This window comes from Canis lupus, chromosome 8, assembly GCF_003254725.2.
Source record: "Canis lupus dingo isolate Sandy chromosome 8, ASM325472v2, whole genome shotgun sequence".
In the NCBI taxonomy this organism is placed as follows: domain Eukaryota; kingdom Metazoa; phylum Chordata; class Mammalia; order Carnivora; family Canidae; genus Canis; species Canis lupus.
In genome coordinates this window covers 38,183,422-38,201,678 of record NC_064250.1, presented here as the reverse complement: position 1 = coordinate 38,201,678, position 18,257 = coordinate 38,183,422, and the positions used below count along the sequence as shown (strand labels likewise).

The following is an 18,257-nucleotide window of genomic DNA, read 5'->3' as shown; positions in this document are numbered from 1 at the left end:
TAAACCGCTGAGCCACCTGGGCTGCCCTGGAATGTATTTTATTTATTTTATTTTATTTTATTTTATTTTTTTATTTATTTTATTTTATTTTATTTTATTTTATTTTATTTTATTTATTTTATTTTATTTTTTCCTGGAATGTATTTTAAAAGAAAAATAGTTTACCCAATAGGCTGTAGAAAGGGGAGAAAAGAGCAACAGAAGATAAAATGGACAGAAGGAACAACATGTGCAAAGGCGCAGAGGCATAAAATATGTGGTTAATTTTAGTCATGAGCATTGGACTCAGGTCTTCCCAAGTTTCTCTGCAAACACATTCATGAAACATTTCTTAGGGTGATTTACCTCTGCAGATGGCTCACTGCATCTATTATGCCTTGATTTCTCACTGTTTTAATTCTGAGGACAATGTTTCCCTGAGCTGTTTTCTAGACTCGATATCACTAGGTATGGCCAAATTTGTTAATATTACTGCTCTAAACAAATGTTCCCCAATGCAACCTGAAGGTCTCACCATTGACTCACCCTGTGTGTATGCTCAGGAGCTCTTCCTTCTAAAGGCTCATTCTTTTCTCTGACATTCAGAGCATTTGCAAGACTGCCTTGGAAAAACTTCCTGGTTAGTTTTTAGCTATTCATTTCCAGTTAACAGCAGATTTGTCAGTTTTCTACCTTCTGTCTTTAGTACCTAGCCTAGGGGCAATGCTGCATTAATTTGAGTCTTTTTTTTTTTTTTTTTTTTGGTTCCAGTAACTTCCTCGTTGATTAAACTAGACTGTATGTATGAAGTTGCCATCTGTGCCTTCATTTCTCTTCTCTAGCACAGATAAAGGCTCCGTATTTCCTTAGGAGCTTTACAAATAATGTAGCCCAGGAGTTGAATGAGATCCCAACAGGGGGTTTAACCAAGTACTCTCTCCCTGGAGATCCTCAGTAGCTATGACTCCCACAGGGTCCTGAACCTGGTGTGACTGTACCATCGCTTGGCTGGATAGAGCTATAGCATCTGCCTGGCAATTCCTTGGAAAGTTGGATTGAATTTTCTACAAGCTTTGAACGCTGTTCCAGATCCAAGCACCTGCCAGTGTAGTTTGCTCTCTGCTTCCACAGTACTTAATAAACGTACTTCTGCCGTTTTCTGCATGACATGCTGCAAAGTTTCGTTTCCATTTCTGCCTTTTCTATCAGGTATAGGTCGCCATCAACTATTATTGGCATTAGTATTAACCAAAGCCACAGAACCAAATTAATAAGAAGTGAGGGTCCCGTCTTGGGAATGCTTTCTCTTCATGGGAGCCTGCTTACTTGGCCACCGAATCTTTGAATGAAAAGGCCTGAGTTAGAGTGCTAGTTCTCAGCATTAAACTGCCAGTAAATACACTTGTCAATAGACGCCGAGCTCCTCCTACATTACGAATACCGTTAGCTGCACAGTGTGGTCTTTTTGTTTTCCTTCACTGCTGCTCTGTTGCAACGTGATCCGTCACTGGCTCCAGACTTTAGATGTGCAATTTAGGTCTGATCCCTTCCTGGCTTAGCTACTGAGGCAGAGGTGAGAAAATCTTCACAAACAACCTTGTGAGATAGGGGCCATTGATATACCCATTTTATATATGAGGAAGCAAAGGATAAGAGAGGCAAAGGTACTTCTGACTCTAAAACTCATTGAAGAAGCAATCTAAGAATGGAACTAAAACTCATTCAAGAAGCAATGGGAAGTAACTGGCTCCTGTTATGACCTCAAGGTTGTATCAGGAGGCAGCCAAGTGAAAGGGTTGAGTATGGATCCAGACACAAGCTTCTCTGGGTTAAACCCTGACTGTGTTACTCATCACCTCTGGGTTTTAGAGGGCAAGTTACATGGCCTTCTGTACCTTGGCTTCCTCATCTGAAAAAAATGGGGAAATTAATAGTTTTTACCTTTTAGGTTCTTATAGTAATTAAGTGAGTTAATACAGGTAAAGCACTTAGGAAAGTGCTTCTGACATGAAAAGTGCTCGGTAAGTGTTAGCTATTATTATTTTTTATCATCAGCATCTGCATCATTGAAACCAAGAAGCAAGATAAAATAAAGTCCAGGGTCATTAGTCACTTGTCACACAATTTTGTGCTTGCATTATGCTTACCAGTGTTCAAAGAACTTTCATAGTCATTATCCTGCATGATTCCATCACCACAACATACTGTTGGCTGGTACAGCCAGTTATGCCATCCTCATTTTATAGATTCATTTCTTTAGCTCTGTTTATTTAGTTTTTAAAAGAGTTATTTTATTCTGGGATGCCTGGGTGGCTCAGTGGTTGAGTGTCTGCCTCAACCCGGGGTCCTGGAATCCAGTCCCACATCAAGCTCCCTGCTGGGAGCCTGCTTCTCCCTCTACCTATGTCTCTGCCTGTCTTGTAAATAAATAAATAAATAAATAAATAAATAAATAAATAAATAAAATTTTAAAAGATTTATTTTATTTTTTAAAGATTTATTTATCTATTCTGGAAAGAGGGCAAGGGGAGGAGGGAGAGAAGAAGAGGGAGAGAGAATCTTAAGAAGATTCCCCATAGAGCATGAAGCTCCAACACAGGGTTCCATCCCACAACCCTGAGACCATGACCTGAACTGAATGAGCCCAAGAGTTGGACGGTTAACTGACTGAGCCAACCAGGTGCCCCAGTTTAGCTCTGTTTGTTGAGGACCCTTATATACCAAGCAGTGCTATGTTCTTATTTTTTTTTTTTAAGATTTTATTTATTTGTGTAACAGAGAGAGCACAAGCACAGGGAGCAGCAGGCAGAAGTAGAGGGGGAAGCAGGTTCCCCACAGAGCCGATACAGGGCTTGATCCCAGGCAGAAGACAGACACTTAATTGACTGAGCCAGGCACCCCGGCACTGCTATGTTCTGAAAATTCAAATGAAACTTGTAATTCCTGCTCTGTGTTAACAAGAACTGTCTTTAGGAGTGGGTTTTCCGGGGGACATTTTACTTTTATACTTTGTTTGAATTTATATGATAAAAAGATATTACCTTTATGGTGGTAAGGGGAAGAGTCTAATGAGAAGGCAGGCATGCCAATCACCAATTATAATACAGTTGTCATTATGGCAGTATAGACAAGGGTCAGTGGACACATAGGAGTTCCAAGAGGAAATTCAGAGTAGTGGTGCTTAAGGCATGTTGAGTAGAAGCCAAATAAAAGAAGGGAGAAGGGTATTTAAGCAGAGAAAGCACAAATGAGTGTGGTTTATTTGAGGAACTTACATATCATTCGGTACTGCTTGACCCTGGGTTGAGGGGCAAATGATAGAAGTTATTTGGTAAGTTGGAGTCAGATAATGAATTTATTGGGCAGAGGTGTTCAGAATTTGCCTGCAGGTGGTGGGTGCCCATGAAGAATTTTATGTTGTGGAGTAACATGATAAGCTTTGTTTCATTCTCTTGGTAGTGTAGGCAATGAAAACTGATAATTTTCTGAAAGCCACTGTGGTCCACGCAATACTAGTGTCAGAACTCAAGTCTTTTGAACTGTATTTAGCATTTTCCGTTAAACCATGCTGACTCCTCTAAAAAGCAATATATTTAAAAAGGCCCCACTATTTACTATTGTTCTACTAATATGAATTTAAATCCATGATGGAGGGAGGTGCCTGGATGGCTCAGTTGGTTAAACCTCTGCCTTTGGCTTAGGTGATGATCCTGAGGTCCTGGGATCAAGCCCCACATTGGGCTCCCTGCTCAGTTGGGAGCCTGCTTCTCCCTTTCCCTCTGCCCCTTCCCCTGCTTGTGCTCTCTCTGTCTTTTTTCTCTCTCTTAAATAAATAAATACAATCTTAAAAAAAAATTCATGACTAAGAGAATGGGAAAAGATTTCACATAATCACCAAGCAACCTAACCTTGTCTTTTATCTCTTTGGTAGGACATGCCTGTTAGAAGATACTTTTTGCTTGAAATCCATCTCCTCATTTGAATGGAAGAGAGCTACAATTCATTCATCTTCAGATATGTGCAGAGCATAATTTCCACTGAACAATTTGTTCTAGGGCGTCTATCCTTTAAAAATTCATGCAATTTTCGTTAAATCTAGATTTCAGTTTTGCTGATATACTGTAATCCCATTTCCTCCAGTTTCTTTCATAAGGTTGTATATCAAGTCTAAAGATGTATGGACAGAGGCGCCTCGGTGGCTCAGTGGTTGAGTGTCTGCTTATGGTTCAGGTTGTGATCCCAGAGGCCTGGGATCATGCATCATCTGGCTCCCTGGAGGGATCCTGCTTCTCGCTCAGCCTATGTCTCTGCCTTTCTCTCTGTGTCTCTCATGAATAAATAAATAAAATATTTTAAAAACATATAAAAAATAAAAAATATATTTATGGATAGCAGCCTTTAAGCAGGAGCGCTTGCTTTCTTCATGAGATAATAACTGCCCTCCATTTGTTTAATCCTCTCTTTGCTCCCACACCCCTGTCCTCATTAGAGGGCATCAGTCAGCCTAACATACAGCAAGCTGGCCAGCAGGACATCTTCCACTTGGTGTGACAATGCTTTTGCTGCCAATGCTCTCTAACCAGGATCCATGATGTCTGACAGGAGGGAAGAGAAATACAGTCCTGTGCCATTAGCACCATCTCTTGGCTTTTTCTACCTAGAGCTCTGTCCCACTAATCCAGCAGGACCTTCTCAGAATTCCTTTTTTTTTTTTTTAAGACTTTATTTATTTATTCATGAGAGACAGAGAGAGAGAGAAAGAGGCAGAGACATAGGCAGAGAGAGAAGCAGGCTCCATGCAGGAAGCCCGATGTGGGACTTGATCCTGAGACTCCAGGATCACCCCCTGGGCTAAAGGCAGATGCTTAACTGCTGAGCAACCCAGGCGTCCCACCTTCTCAGAATTCCAAAGGTTTCCCAAGCTCTCCAAATCCTCACAGTTGGTACAATCCTGTATCACCATCAGAGCTTTAGTCTGAATTTATCCTATACGTGGTATCATCATTCTGGTAAAATTCATGTCATCGAATGTCTCTTTGCCATGTGTGTTCTACTTCCTGCTTGCTAGAACAAGAAGTGCTAAACTATTCTCTCTTATCAATGATAACATCCACTTCTGGGGATAATTCAATTTTTTTGACTATACCCATCAATGTAGCCTTGCATTCATGCACTCACTAATTCATTTAACCATATTCTTTGATGCTTATTATATGCCAGCCACTGTGCTAGTTACTTGAAGCACAGAATCAGAACAAAACAGATAGGTCCTTCCATCATGAATCTTCTCATCTAGTGCCCCTGTATGGGGGTGGGGGGTGTGGTGGTGGTAAAAGTGAAGAAGAACTTGTTAACTGAGACGGAGGAAATGGAAACATCTACAGTTGCCAAAGTTGTGATTGATGCCCCTTTTAAGTAAGAACTTTAAACATATTTTAATGGTCATATAAGAGCATGATTGCTATATTCAATCTAATTAGAGGAAAGGCGATATGCTGCCTCTTAACATAATGCAGTAGAGACTATGTGAATAAGGCTATTTGCTTAAAAGTAAACATGGTTCCTCAAAAAATTAAATGCAGAATTATCTTATGATCTATCAATCCCATTCTGGGTATATATCCAAAAGAATTGAAAACAGGATCTCAAAGAGATATTTGCACATCCATACATCTATATCCATTGCAACAATACACAACTGCCAAGAGGTAGCAGCAGCCTAACTGTCCACTAGCAAATGAGCAGATAAGGAAACTGTATATATATGGGAATATTATTCTGCCTTTAACAGAAGAAATTCTGACACATGCTGCAACATGGATGAACCTAAGTGAAATAAGCCAATCACAGAAGGACAAATACTGTATGATTCCACTTGTATGAGATATCTAGAGTAACCAAAATCATGGAAACAGAAAGTAGCATGGGGTGGTTGCCAGGGACTGGGGGAATGAGAAATGGGGAACTGTTGTTCAATGACCATAGAGTTGCAGTTTTACAAAAATGAAAAAATTCTAGAGATCTCATTATAGAATGATGTCAATATAGTTAACATTATTGACTGTACCTTAAAAATGGTTGAAGGAAATTTCATATTATGTGAGATTTGGGAGCCACAACTAAAAATAAAATTTAAAAAATTTTGAAGTTAACATGGAAGCAACTATGAATGTGAGTGATGAACTAAGGTCATTTAGAAGGTTGGGGTTGCAGAGCTGGCACCACCAATTCCTAGGTGTGTGACCTTTAACCTCTAATCCTGTGTCCTCACTGGTAAAAATGGAGATATCTCACCTACTTCAAAGATTTGCATGGGTTAAATGAGATGGTGTGTGCAAATTAGCAAACCCTAAAGCACTATTCAAATGTAAGGCATTTTGATGGTGCAGATGTTGAATTTCTCTATTATCTGTCTTCACTGTTTTCTGGCCATATGAGGGCGGGATGAGATGTGGAGGCACCAGCTCCAGCTTCTGTCTTTCATCTATCCTGCTATTTTCTTCTCTTCAAGGTTACAAATGTTAGAAGTGAAATGCCTAACGTGGTTGCTGATTCTCTTACCAGCAACTGTTCTTCTTGACCTCACTCCAGGTAAGTTCCAATTGTCTCCCATTGTCTTATTTTAGTTAACTCAATCATAGAATTGGAGAGATTAAACACAGATATATCAGAAGATTGAATAGCAATGCAAGATAGTGGGCTAACTCCTGACTAGGACCCTTAGAGTAGCTAGGACCCCAAATGGCCCTTGAAGGAAGGAAAAGGTTTAAATAAACAAAGGGAATGGAGGAAAGGGTTGGCATTCTTGGTTGGAGGGAATTTCACGAGCAAAGTTTGTAGGAAAAAAATAAATAAGGAAAGCTTAGTGGATAAGGAGACACTGGACTGTTGGAAGAGATGAGCTTGAAAGATGAGAACAAGTACAAATAATAGAACACTTCAGTAGCAGGCTGAAGGCACTTGATTTTATGCAGTGAGGAGTTTAGTTATTTCAGTTTGAGAGTAGGAGAATGAGCTGTTGAATGTGAGTTTTAGACCCAAATAATTCATGGGCCTAAGACAATTACAATAAAATCTCAATAGCTGGGACGCCTGGATGGCTCAGTGGTTTAGCGCCGCCTTAAGCCCAGGGCCTGATCCTGGAGACACAGGATCGAGTCCCACGCATGGAGCCTGCTTTTCTCCCTCTGCCTGTGTCTCTGCCTCTCTCTGTGTGTCTCTCATGAATAAATAAATAAAATCTTTAAAAAAAAATCTCAATAGGTTATTTAGGATACTCTACAAAATGATACTGAAATTCAACCAGACAAGCCATCAGATGAGAGTAAGACTGGAGGGTATTATGCTGAGTGAAGTAAGTCAGTCGGAGAAGGACAAACATTATATGTTCTCATTCATTTGGGGAATATAAATAATAGTGAAAGGGAATATAAGGGAAGGGAGAAGAAATGTGTGGGAAATATCAGAAAGGGAGACAGAACGTAAAGACTGCTAACTCTGGGAAACGAACTAGGGGTGGTAGAAGGGGAGGAGGGCGGGGGGTGGGAGTGAATGGGTGACGGGCACTGGGGGTTATTCTGTATGTTAGTAAATTGAACACCAATAAAAAATAAATTTAAAAAAAAAGATGAGAGTAAGAAAAAGATTGAAGTATAATGAAAAAGGACTTGTTTGGTCAATGAATGATGGTGGGACAATTGGTTATTTGTTTTTTTAAAAAAAAGTCAGGGATGTCTGGGTGGCTCAGTGGTTGAGTGTCTGCCTTCTGCTCATGATCCCAGGATCCCAGGATCAAATCCCGCATTGGGTTTCCCACAGGAAGCCTGCTTCTCCCTCTGCCTATGTCTCTGCCTATCTCTTTGTGTTTCTCATGAATAAATAAAATTAATTAGTTAATTAATCAATTAAATTTTAAAAAGTCAATTTAGGTTCCCATTTCACACCTTATAGAAAAATTAATTCCAGCTCAATTAAGGAGTGTAGTGTAAGACAAATAAAGGAAAAAATATATACAGATAAATGTCTGCTCTCTGAGTGGGTAAGGAGTTTTAGAACAACAGAATCTCTGACTATAAATTGGTACAATCATTTAGGAAAGCAATTTATCCCTACTTTGGGAAGTTGAAGAAACACACACCCTATGTCCTGATTCTACTGCTAGATATACACACGAACTTGAGAAACCATACACATGGAAATGGGCCTAGGAATGTTCATAGCACTACTGTTCAAAATAGTAAAATGCTGGAAACCAACCTCCACAAAGGAACATGAACAAACTGCTGAACATTTGTAAGTGGAATACTATGTAGCAGTGAAAGGGAATGATCTAAAGTATCTGTATTAACATGGTTAAATTAAAAGCACATCATTTGGGTGAAAAAATAAGTTATACAAGATAACATACCAATTATATACGTTAATACCAATTATTTACAGAATACCAATTATCTATAATCCTAAAATAGGAGAAAAGTACTGCATGCTGTTTAGGAATATGTACACATTTAGTAGAAGTATGACATTATAGGAAAAAAAAAAGAAAAACCAGACTTACGGGCATGGAAACTTCTGAGAAAGAGGGATATGATGGAAAAGGTTACACAAGAAGCTTCCACCGTGCTGGTATTTATTTCTAGAGCTGTGTGGTAGGTACATGGTTATGCTATATTATTCATTCTGGTGATTTGTAAGTCAAAGATGTTTTTTGAAATTAAGTTTTTTTAAAAAAATTAATTAATTAATTTACTTGAGGAGGCGGGGAAAGGGGAGAGGGAGAGGCAAGCAGACTTCCTGCTGAGCAGGGAGCCCAACACAGGGCTTGATCTCAGGACATCAACTGAGCTGAAGTCAGATGCTTAACTGACTGAGCCACTCAGGTGCCCTGTGAAAGAAAGTTTAAATGTAATGTATATTCCTTTTAAATATTTATTTATTTATTTATTTATTTATTTATTTATTTATTTATTTGAGAGAGAGAGTGCACAAGTGGTAGGGAGGGACAAAGATAGAGAGGGAGAAGCAGATTTCCACTGAGCAGAGAGCCCAATGTGGGGCTTGATCACAGAAGGCTTAATGGACTGAGCCACCCAGATGCCCAGTAATACATATTCCTTATAAAAAAATTTTTAAAAAGGTATTCCTGGGATGCCAGGGTGGCTCAGCGGTTGAGCATCTGCCTTTGGCTCAGGGTGTGATCCCAGAGTCCAGGGATCAAGTCCCACATCGGGCTCCTTGCATGGAGCCTACTTTTCGCTCTGCCTATGTCTCTGCCTCTCTCTCTCTCATGAATAAATAAATTAAATGTTTAAAAAACAAAACAAAAAAACAAGGTGTACCTGAGTGAATTAAGTGCCTGACTCTTGGTTTCATTCAGCTTAGGTCATGATATCTCAGGGTTGTGAGGTTGAGCGCCCCCTTCAGGTTCCACGCTGAGTGTGGCACCTGCTTGAGATTCTCCTTCTCTTGTGCCCTTCCCACTTGTGCTCTCTTGCCCTAAAAATAAATAAATAAATCTTAAAAAAAAATTTAAATAGGGGCATATGGGTGGCTCGGTCAGTTAAGCATCTGCCTTCTGCTCTGGTCATGATCCTGCGGTTGAGCCTCGTGGTGGGCTATCTGCTCAGTGGGGAGTCAGCTTCTCCCTCTGCCCCTCCTCCCACTCATGCTCTCTCCTTCTCTCTCAAATTAATAAGCAAAATCTTCTTAAAAATTAAAACAATATCTAAATAAATAATTTATTTAATTATTTTTTTAAAAAGATTTTATTTATTTATTTGACACAGAGAGAGAGAGCACAAGCAGGCGGAACAGCAGGCAGAAGGAGAGGAAGAAGCAAGCTCCCTGCTGAGCAATACAATAGAAGCAAAGAGCACCAATAGGTAATGACTACCAAATATGTGGAAAATATTTTAAGTATTCTAGCTCTATGATTGAAAAGATGAAAGTGATAATCAGTTTCAAATTTTTGGCCTGAAAATTTAGATGGGATGAGAATGGAAGCAATAGTGTTGGAAAAATGGCTGAACTTAATCAAGAACTTAAAAATGTTTGGGACATCTGGGTGATTCAGTCAGTCAAGTGTCCCACTCTCAGTTTCAGCTCAGGTCATGAACTCGGGGTTGTGGGATCGAGCCCCATGTGGAGTCTGCTTGAGATTTTCTCTCTCTGCCCCTCCCTGCACACATGTGTGCATGTGCTCTCTCTCCTCTCAAAATATTAAAAAATAACTTAAAATGTTAATATTCTTAATTCATTAATTCTACTATTATAAATTTAATTTGAAAAATTAAGGTGTTGTAAGTAGACAATCATTGTGTGTTATTTTGGGGCAATGGCTTCTTCTCTTCTTTGTCTTCCCCTACATACATGGAAACAGCAGAGATTCCCCAACATTCATTTTGTGCAACATGACTGATATCTTGACCACAGCTGACTGGACTAGGCATAAGTACTTGACCTAAGCTGAGCCAGGGCTCCCTTCCAGGGATTGCATTTGAACTCCTGGCTGCTCTCTGGAATGAAGACAATGTACATGTGAGGGCTTTATCTGCCATTTTGTACCATTTGGTCTGGCCCTCAGAGAAAGCCCCTCATTCATGTAACAAAAAAAAAAAAAAAATGGAGCACAATCACAGCAAGGGACAGAAACAAAAAAAGATCACAGAGTTTTCCTGGCCTGTTGCAAGTTCTTGCTTACTAAGGCTAAGTGCATCCCTGCCCAGAATCCTCACAATTCCCCCACTTTGCTTACACCAGTTCCCATAAGTCCCTGGTAAGACTTCTGCTGCTCTGAATCAAGAGAGAGGACCATGGATTCAGCTCCGTTTTCTCAATATCTCAGCACACAGAGAAGGAGAGGAATATCCTAATTTCTGACTCTGACTCTGAAGGTATACCAGGGAAGACAAGAAGGGATGGAAGGAAGAATTTAACACTGGTTGAGCACTTATTAATTAAATGAAAATAATCTATGTGAATCGGGGATCCCTGGGTGGCGCAGTGGTTTGGCGCCTGCCTTTGGCCCAGGGCGCGATCCTGGAGACCCGGGATCGAATCCCACGTCGGGCTCCCTGCATGGAGCCTGCTTTTCCCTCTGCCTGTGTCTCTGCCTCTCTCTCTGCCTCTCTCTCTCTCTCTGTGTGACTATCATAAATAAATAAAGAAAAAAATATTAAAAAAAAATAATCTATGTGAATCACTTTGGATAGTTCCTGGGCCATGGTAAAGAATACCTTAAACAAACAAACAGATAAACAAAAATAAATAGGGTGCCAAGCCAGGAGTGGATGAGAGTTCTGAGTGTCACCGGGTTCAGCTTAAATATCATATCCTCGGGCAGCCCCTGTGGCGCAGCAGTTTAGCACCCCCTGCAGCCCGGGGCATGATCCTGGAGACTCGGGATTGAGTCCCACGTCGTGCTCTCTGCATGGAGCCTGCTTGTGTCTCTGCCTCTCTCTCTCTCTCTCTCTCTCTCTGTCTCTATGAATGAATGAATGAATGAATAAATAAATAAATAAATAAATAAAAATCTTTAAAAAATATATCATATCCTCTTTTTCCCTTATTTTGCTCCATTTTCCCCTCCTGGTCACAAGATTTTACACTAGGCTCTGGGCTTTCATAATAACTAGCCCTAGATCATACTTTCTTATATAAATACACCAGAGAGATAGAACTTACTGTCTTACTCAGATTTGAATTTCCCCAGGGCACAGGGTAGGTACTCAAATGTTTGAAATGAATGCATGAGGGAAAAATTAAATAAAATAATGAAAATTTGGTTAAGAAAGTTCTCCTATATTAAGTGTTTGAAAGGCTTATTGAAATGTACTGACCATCATGATGAGACTTTCTCTTGATGTGGAGCACTTGCCACAGTCAGGCTATGAAAACAGTGACTTTCAGTTAATTATAAAATGTTTTCCTCAAGGGATTCCTGGGTGGCTCAGCAGTTGAGCATCTGCCTTCGGCCCAGGGCAGGATCCTGGAGTCCCAGCATTGAGTTCCACATCGGGCTCCCTGCATGGGGCCTGCTTCTCTCTCTGCATATGTCTCTGTGTTTCTCATGAATAAATAAATGAAATCTTAAAAAAAATTTTTTCCCTCAAAAGGTCAAGACAGCTAGAATTCTATACTTTGAATGAGTCTCTTTCAATGCTTGTTTTTCAAAAATGCTTTTTCATAAGTACTTTGTTCCAGTTGCCAACTGGTTTGTTAACTGGGTCACTAGCCTTCCAAATCTGAGACTAGAAGCTTTCTTGACTTAGAAGAACCATCAGACAAAATAGTTTCAAACGCTTGAGGTGACTATGGCCATTATCCTTGTTTTCAAAGCTCTTTAAACCTAACTTCTCAAAAAAAACAAAACAAAACAAAACAATTCTCTTATGAAAAAGAAGGCTGATTTGGATCCATACTACAACCTAACTGTACCAGTAAGACACTGAGGGATTTGTCACTAAGACAGAATGGGGGCTCTTTGTTATTTTGGAGAGAGATAAATATCAAGGGAAATGAGTGAAAAGACTTCATGTATTCTACACAGCACTATATACAAAACTGACTGTATAGAAGATTTCCAGTGGGACAGGCAGTAAAATAGCCTTAGGATTTCAGTGCCTTCTAGTCTTAACTCCTGCTCTGGTTCTGCCACTTGCTAGATGTATAATGTTGGAAAAGAAACTAAACTTTCTGTGTCTTAGTGCTTGCATCTGTAAAATGGGATAAAAGCTCCTACACCTATGGGTTATTATGAGGATAATAGGTATAGGATGTCTGCCATAATTTCTGGCTCATACTATTCAATGAATGGGAGACCATATTGATGATGATGGAAGACTTGGCCCATTTTTTCTTTCTTTTCTTTATGACTTTGTATAAGACATTTAACTTTTGTATCTTATTAGTCTCTTCTTCTATGAGATGGAGAAAATAGTAGCTTTGTATTTTATTACTTGGACATATTGTTAGCAAACAAGGATTTAAAGACAGAGGCAACTTGGTACAGTATTAAGAGGTCTGGCCCTTGGAAGAACTGGGTTTAAATTGTGGTTCTACTAGTTATTAGCTGTGTGACCCTGGATAACTTCTCTGATCCTTGTGTTTTTTATTTATAAATTTGAAATACTATGTATCTATGGGGGCACCTGGGTGGCTCAGTTGGCTAAGTGTCCTACTTGTTTGTTTTTTTGTTTGATTTCAGCTCAGGTCACGATCTCGAGCTCTGAGTCATGAGACTGAGCTCCAAGCTAGGCTCCCTGATCAGTGTGGAGAATTTTTTCTCTTCCCTCTGCCCCTCCCCCTGCTTGCTGTCATGTTCTCTCTCTCAAATAAATAAATAAATCTTAAAAAAATTCTATGTATCTACTGAATTAAGATTCAAATTATATAGTGCATATGAAAGTGAACTAAATTGCTATTCATGTTTGTAGACAGTATTGCCAGGACTGCACAAGATTCTATATGTTGCCGTTATTGGTTTATTTTATTTTTATAATAGTGTGCTCAGATTAAGTTTCACCCTCTTTTGGTTGTCTTGTCTTTTAGAACATTTTAGCAGTAATTTACCCTTGTGTTCATAGATTTTACTCTATTGGTACCTTAAGAACCATGTCTCTCTCTCTCTCTGTGATGGAGAGATGAGAACCCTGGATGCAACATCCAACCATTGGCTGCATTTCCTGAAATCTGGCCATGGTGCTTTAAGAGACACAATAAAAACAGCCTATTGAAAAGCAGCAGTTTGCTAAGAATAAAGCTTATCTTCATCTTTGGTAGATCACTGCACATTCTTTCCTCATGTAGATGTATTCTAGAGGCACTTAATTCTAAAAGTATAGTTCTTAAGAATATCTGCTTTGAGTCTTAAAAATAAAAGCCAACAAATAAATTCAACTTGATGAATTACATTAGGGAAGAATTCCTGGCAAGGTCACTTTAAATGATTGCCTTTCATGCTTAAGATTCGATTTTGTCTGAAGATTTCATTTAGTGCAAGTCCTAGAAAACCCCAGATCCAGAGTCTAAGAGTAAATTGAGGCTTAATGAGGTTATGTGACTTGCTGTGCGTTATAAGTCAGGATTCTTTTAGGTGTAAGTTATAGAAATTCAACTCCAAAGTAGCTAAAACAAAAAGAGAATTTATTGGCTCATGTAATTGAAACTACCTTCAAAAAGAGCTAAATCCAGCAGCTACAATTGTGTGGTTAAAACTTGGCATTTCTTTCCCAGCCTTCACAGAGCAAATCTTGGGGAAGATCCAACTGATCTCCTAAGGACATGTACCTATCTCTCTGAAGGGAGGAAAGAGAAGCAGCATGCTTACCAGTCCACCAGAATCACCTGAAGTGAGGGGCGGGGTCCTCCAAGGAAAAGTGGGGGAGAGCAGGAAGCAGATATCTACCAGATGAGGTCTAGGCCATTACTAAGGGCAGGCCTAGGACAGAAAACAGGACCTTGCCCCTAGTGCAATTCTGGAGGTTACAGAGAGGAAGAGATATAGGTAAGTTTAGAGCAAAAATAGTTTGGGCCTCTTTTAAAGTAATGTCATCAGAAATGAAGATTAAGGTCTGAAATGATGTTAAGTCAAATGATCATTTTTTCATGTTTAGAAGTATATGGATGTTTTAAGATGCAAATTCTTTTTATTGCTAATGAATGTTCTCACATGCAGTCTATAATTTAGCATGGAAGTGGATTGAAAGGCATGCCTTGTTTCCTTGCTTCTCATTTTCTTCCTGTCACAATGGGGCATACCGGAATAAAATTTTGAGGGAAAAAGTCTTTCCTGAAGTTTCTAGATGGATAAAAACTCTTAAAATACAAAGAAAGTGGATGATTATGGTCATGACTAATGTTTCTTGAGCAGTGAACATGTGCCAGACACATGTAATGTAGTAAATGCATAACCTCATGTAAATCTGATGACATAACCTCATGTAAATCTGACGACTACCCCATGACTTAGGAAGAGTTAGTCTGTCACAGACCCGGAAACCAAGGCTATGACAAGTGAATAATTTGCCCTAGCTCCTGACTATCTGAGCTGGGATTCCATGTCAGGTACATGTGATTCCAGAGTCTGTGTTAACAGCATTGTGCTTATATTTAGTTATAGCTTTAGTTTATTTGTGTAATTTAACTATTTTAAAAGCCAAATTGTTACTTGTGGTACATTATTTTAACCTGTGTGAAACACAGGGCACTTGAAACTTGCTTCCTCTTTTCCCATGTGACACAGGGCCCCTTTTCCTATCTTGATCCATCAGTGACCTAGGATGTCTCATTGCTAGGTAGGAAACGAGAATACCTAAACATTTTAAATCTTTTTTTTTTTTTTAAACATTTTAAATCTTAAGCAATAATTATATACGTTAATCACATGGAAAGTCATGAATAACCTATAACCCAGCACATCTGAAAATGCAACTGTACTATTTACATTGTGACCTGAGTGGGATGTCTGGGTGGCACAGTTGGTTAAGTGTCACACTTGGTTTCAGCTTAGGTCATGATCTTGGGCTTGTGGGATCGAGTCCTGCATCAGGTTCTATGCTCATCTCGGAGTCTGCTTGAAAATTTCTCCCTCTCCCTCTCCTGCTCTCTAAAAAAAAAAAAAGTCTCTAAATCATGACCCAAGAAAATGTCACTGCTGAGGGTGTTGCCAGTGTAGATAAATGTAGCTCAAAGAAATATAACAGCAGAGTCGCCTGTTGACACTAGCTGTGTAATATTCTTGTTTTTCTGGAGAGTAGCTCTTGCCTCAGTCCTTTTCACCTTTCTTCCCTCCCAGCCCAAACCCCACTTCCTCAACCACACACACGTTGGGCTAGTTAACCTCTATGATGATGTTGTATCACTATAGGTCTTTTCCTCCTCTATTGGTTGATAATTGGTTTGGTGATGTTTCTGTTTTTTATCTTTTTAATTTTTATTTGTTTATGATAATCACAGAGAGAGAGAGAGAGAGAGAGAGAGAGGCAGAGATACAGGCAGAGGGAGAAGCAGGCTCCATGCACCGGGAGCCCGACGTGGGACTCGATCCCGGGTCTCCAGGACCGCGCCCTGGGCCAAAGGCAGACGCCAAACCGCTGCGCCACCCAGGGATCCCGGTGATGTTTCTGTTTATTACCATCTGACCCTTTTCTAGTTCACCAGTCAGCCACCATTTGACAGTCTCTGCCTTCTGGTCTCATCATGTGACTAGCTCGCCAGTAGATTCATGAGAAGCTCAGCCTTGATATCTGGGAAGTGAATGCTTTCATCTGATAGCAACGACCAGGGTTTTGTCACTTGATAATGGCTTCCTAGGTGATTATAATGTATTTACTTTTGTATTAGAGTATCAAGTCTCCAAACTTTTTTGATCATTCATTCCTATTAGTCTGTTTTTTGGAAGCAATTCTTAACCAAATATTATAAAGCACAAACATGTGCCTGCATTTATGACTCAGTCACAATGTATGCTTAGGGTGAAATTCATTATTAATGACAGTGGATATAAATCCTCATTCAAATAATCTTGATGAATTTGACTTTTTTTTCAAAGATTTAATTTATTTATTCATGAGAGATAGAGAGAGGCAGAGACACACAGGCAGAGGGAGAAACAGGCTCCCTGCAGGGAGCCCGATGGGGGACCAGATCCTAGGACCCGGGGATGCTCAACCACTAAGCCACCCAGGTGCCCCTAATTTGACCTTCTTTAAGCCGAAATTTGGTTAGACTTCTTGGATTGTTATTTAAACTTTGAAATGTGGCTGTCGAAGATCTAGTACTAAAACTGTCAAAGATCTAGTACTAGAAGTGTCAATTCTGCTTTGTTTTGGTGTTTGTTTTCCTGTGGTTTTTTTTTGCAAAGGACCTTGGTAAAGTTGTCTATTTTCTACAGGTTAGTTTAATTAAACCTAGATAATACCATCAGTAAATCTACTTAGTTGAACCCATCAGATTCACTGTTGACAGGGACTGACTGAGTAGGACTGCCACTGCCCACCCCCTGGAAATGGGTAACTTCCACTTCTCCTTGAGGACATCTCCTATGCTGTTGTAGGCCAAGAGAGGAGTCCATGAACTGAGTGTGGGTCACCTATTCTGCATCTAAAATATTAATTGATCTTAATGACTATTTTTCAATTAGAATGAAGCATAAGCAGATGTCCTCATATTTTATTCTTCTGCATTCCAAATGGATTGCCCTGTACTATTCCTGGAACGTATACAACCCTGGCGTGTGTGGACTTCCTTTAGAAAATATTGTCCAAGGAACAATTTCTCACATAGGCAAGGATGTTCCCATTTTAAAAGATCTGCTCATTTCAGTTACTCAGCCATTTTATAGAAAATGAAAGTCTTGAAATGAATTCTTTATAGAGATCCATAATTTTCAAGCAAAATCCCCACTCTGCAAAATGTGAAATGTTCTAAGCAACAGCTGTGAGCATTTCAAACGTGCAGTACTCTTTGACGGTCCAACTGTTGCCAAGGGAAATGGAGCTGGCTTTAAAATTTTCCTTGGTTTTAATTCTGCATTTCCCTCAATCAGAGATTGAGCAAAAAAGTTCTGCATGGCTGGGACACTGAACTTTTCATGAAGACTGGCATATGAAATCGAGATTAAAAAAATGTAGTTTCTTGAAGGTAGGAAGGATGGTATCCTAGCCATTCTTTTAATAAAGCCTAGTGATGAACTTTGCAAAGCAAAAATGGGCGCTATCTATACAATGGCCAATCATTTGGAGTCAATGCTGGGGGAGACTGCTTCCACCTAAGAAAGCCATCTTTTCTTGTCCCCCACCCCCCCTTTTTAAAAAAGATTTTATTTATTTATTCATGAGAGACACAGAGAGAGGCAGGGACATAGGCAGAGGGAGAAGCAGGCTCCCTGTGGGGTCCTGATGTGGGACTCCATCCCTGGATCCTGGGATCAGTGACCTGAGCCAAAGGCAGCCACTTCATCACTGAGCCACCCAGGTACCCACCCCTTTCATTAGTTCCAAATGGATTTTTAAAAAAATCTTTCATGGCACAGAATTTTTTTTTTTCCCCCTCTCAAGATCCACTTATGGGAGTGTGGATAAAAATATGCAACACCTGAGTGTTAACACAAAGAAGAAATGCATTTTTGGGGGTTACCTCTATGTATGGTACATAGTTTTATTTCCTAACGGTATAGAAAACATGATATAATGGTGAGGGAGGTAAACTAGGCTACAGAACACACACGATATTAAAGGGAAAAGAATACTGGACGGAAGTACACCAAAATGCTAACTAAT

The 18,257-nt window shown here is 39.7% G+C and overlaps 1 protein-coding gene across 1 annotated transcript in view; it reads right to left on the bottom strand.

Annotated features, from left to right (window-relative positions):
* LOC118355576 (uncharacterized) overlaps positions 1–18,257 on the bottom strand; it is a 34,050-nt gene that overhangs the window by 13,766 nt on the left and 2,027 nt on the right. The window lies entirely within an intron of this gene.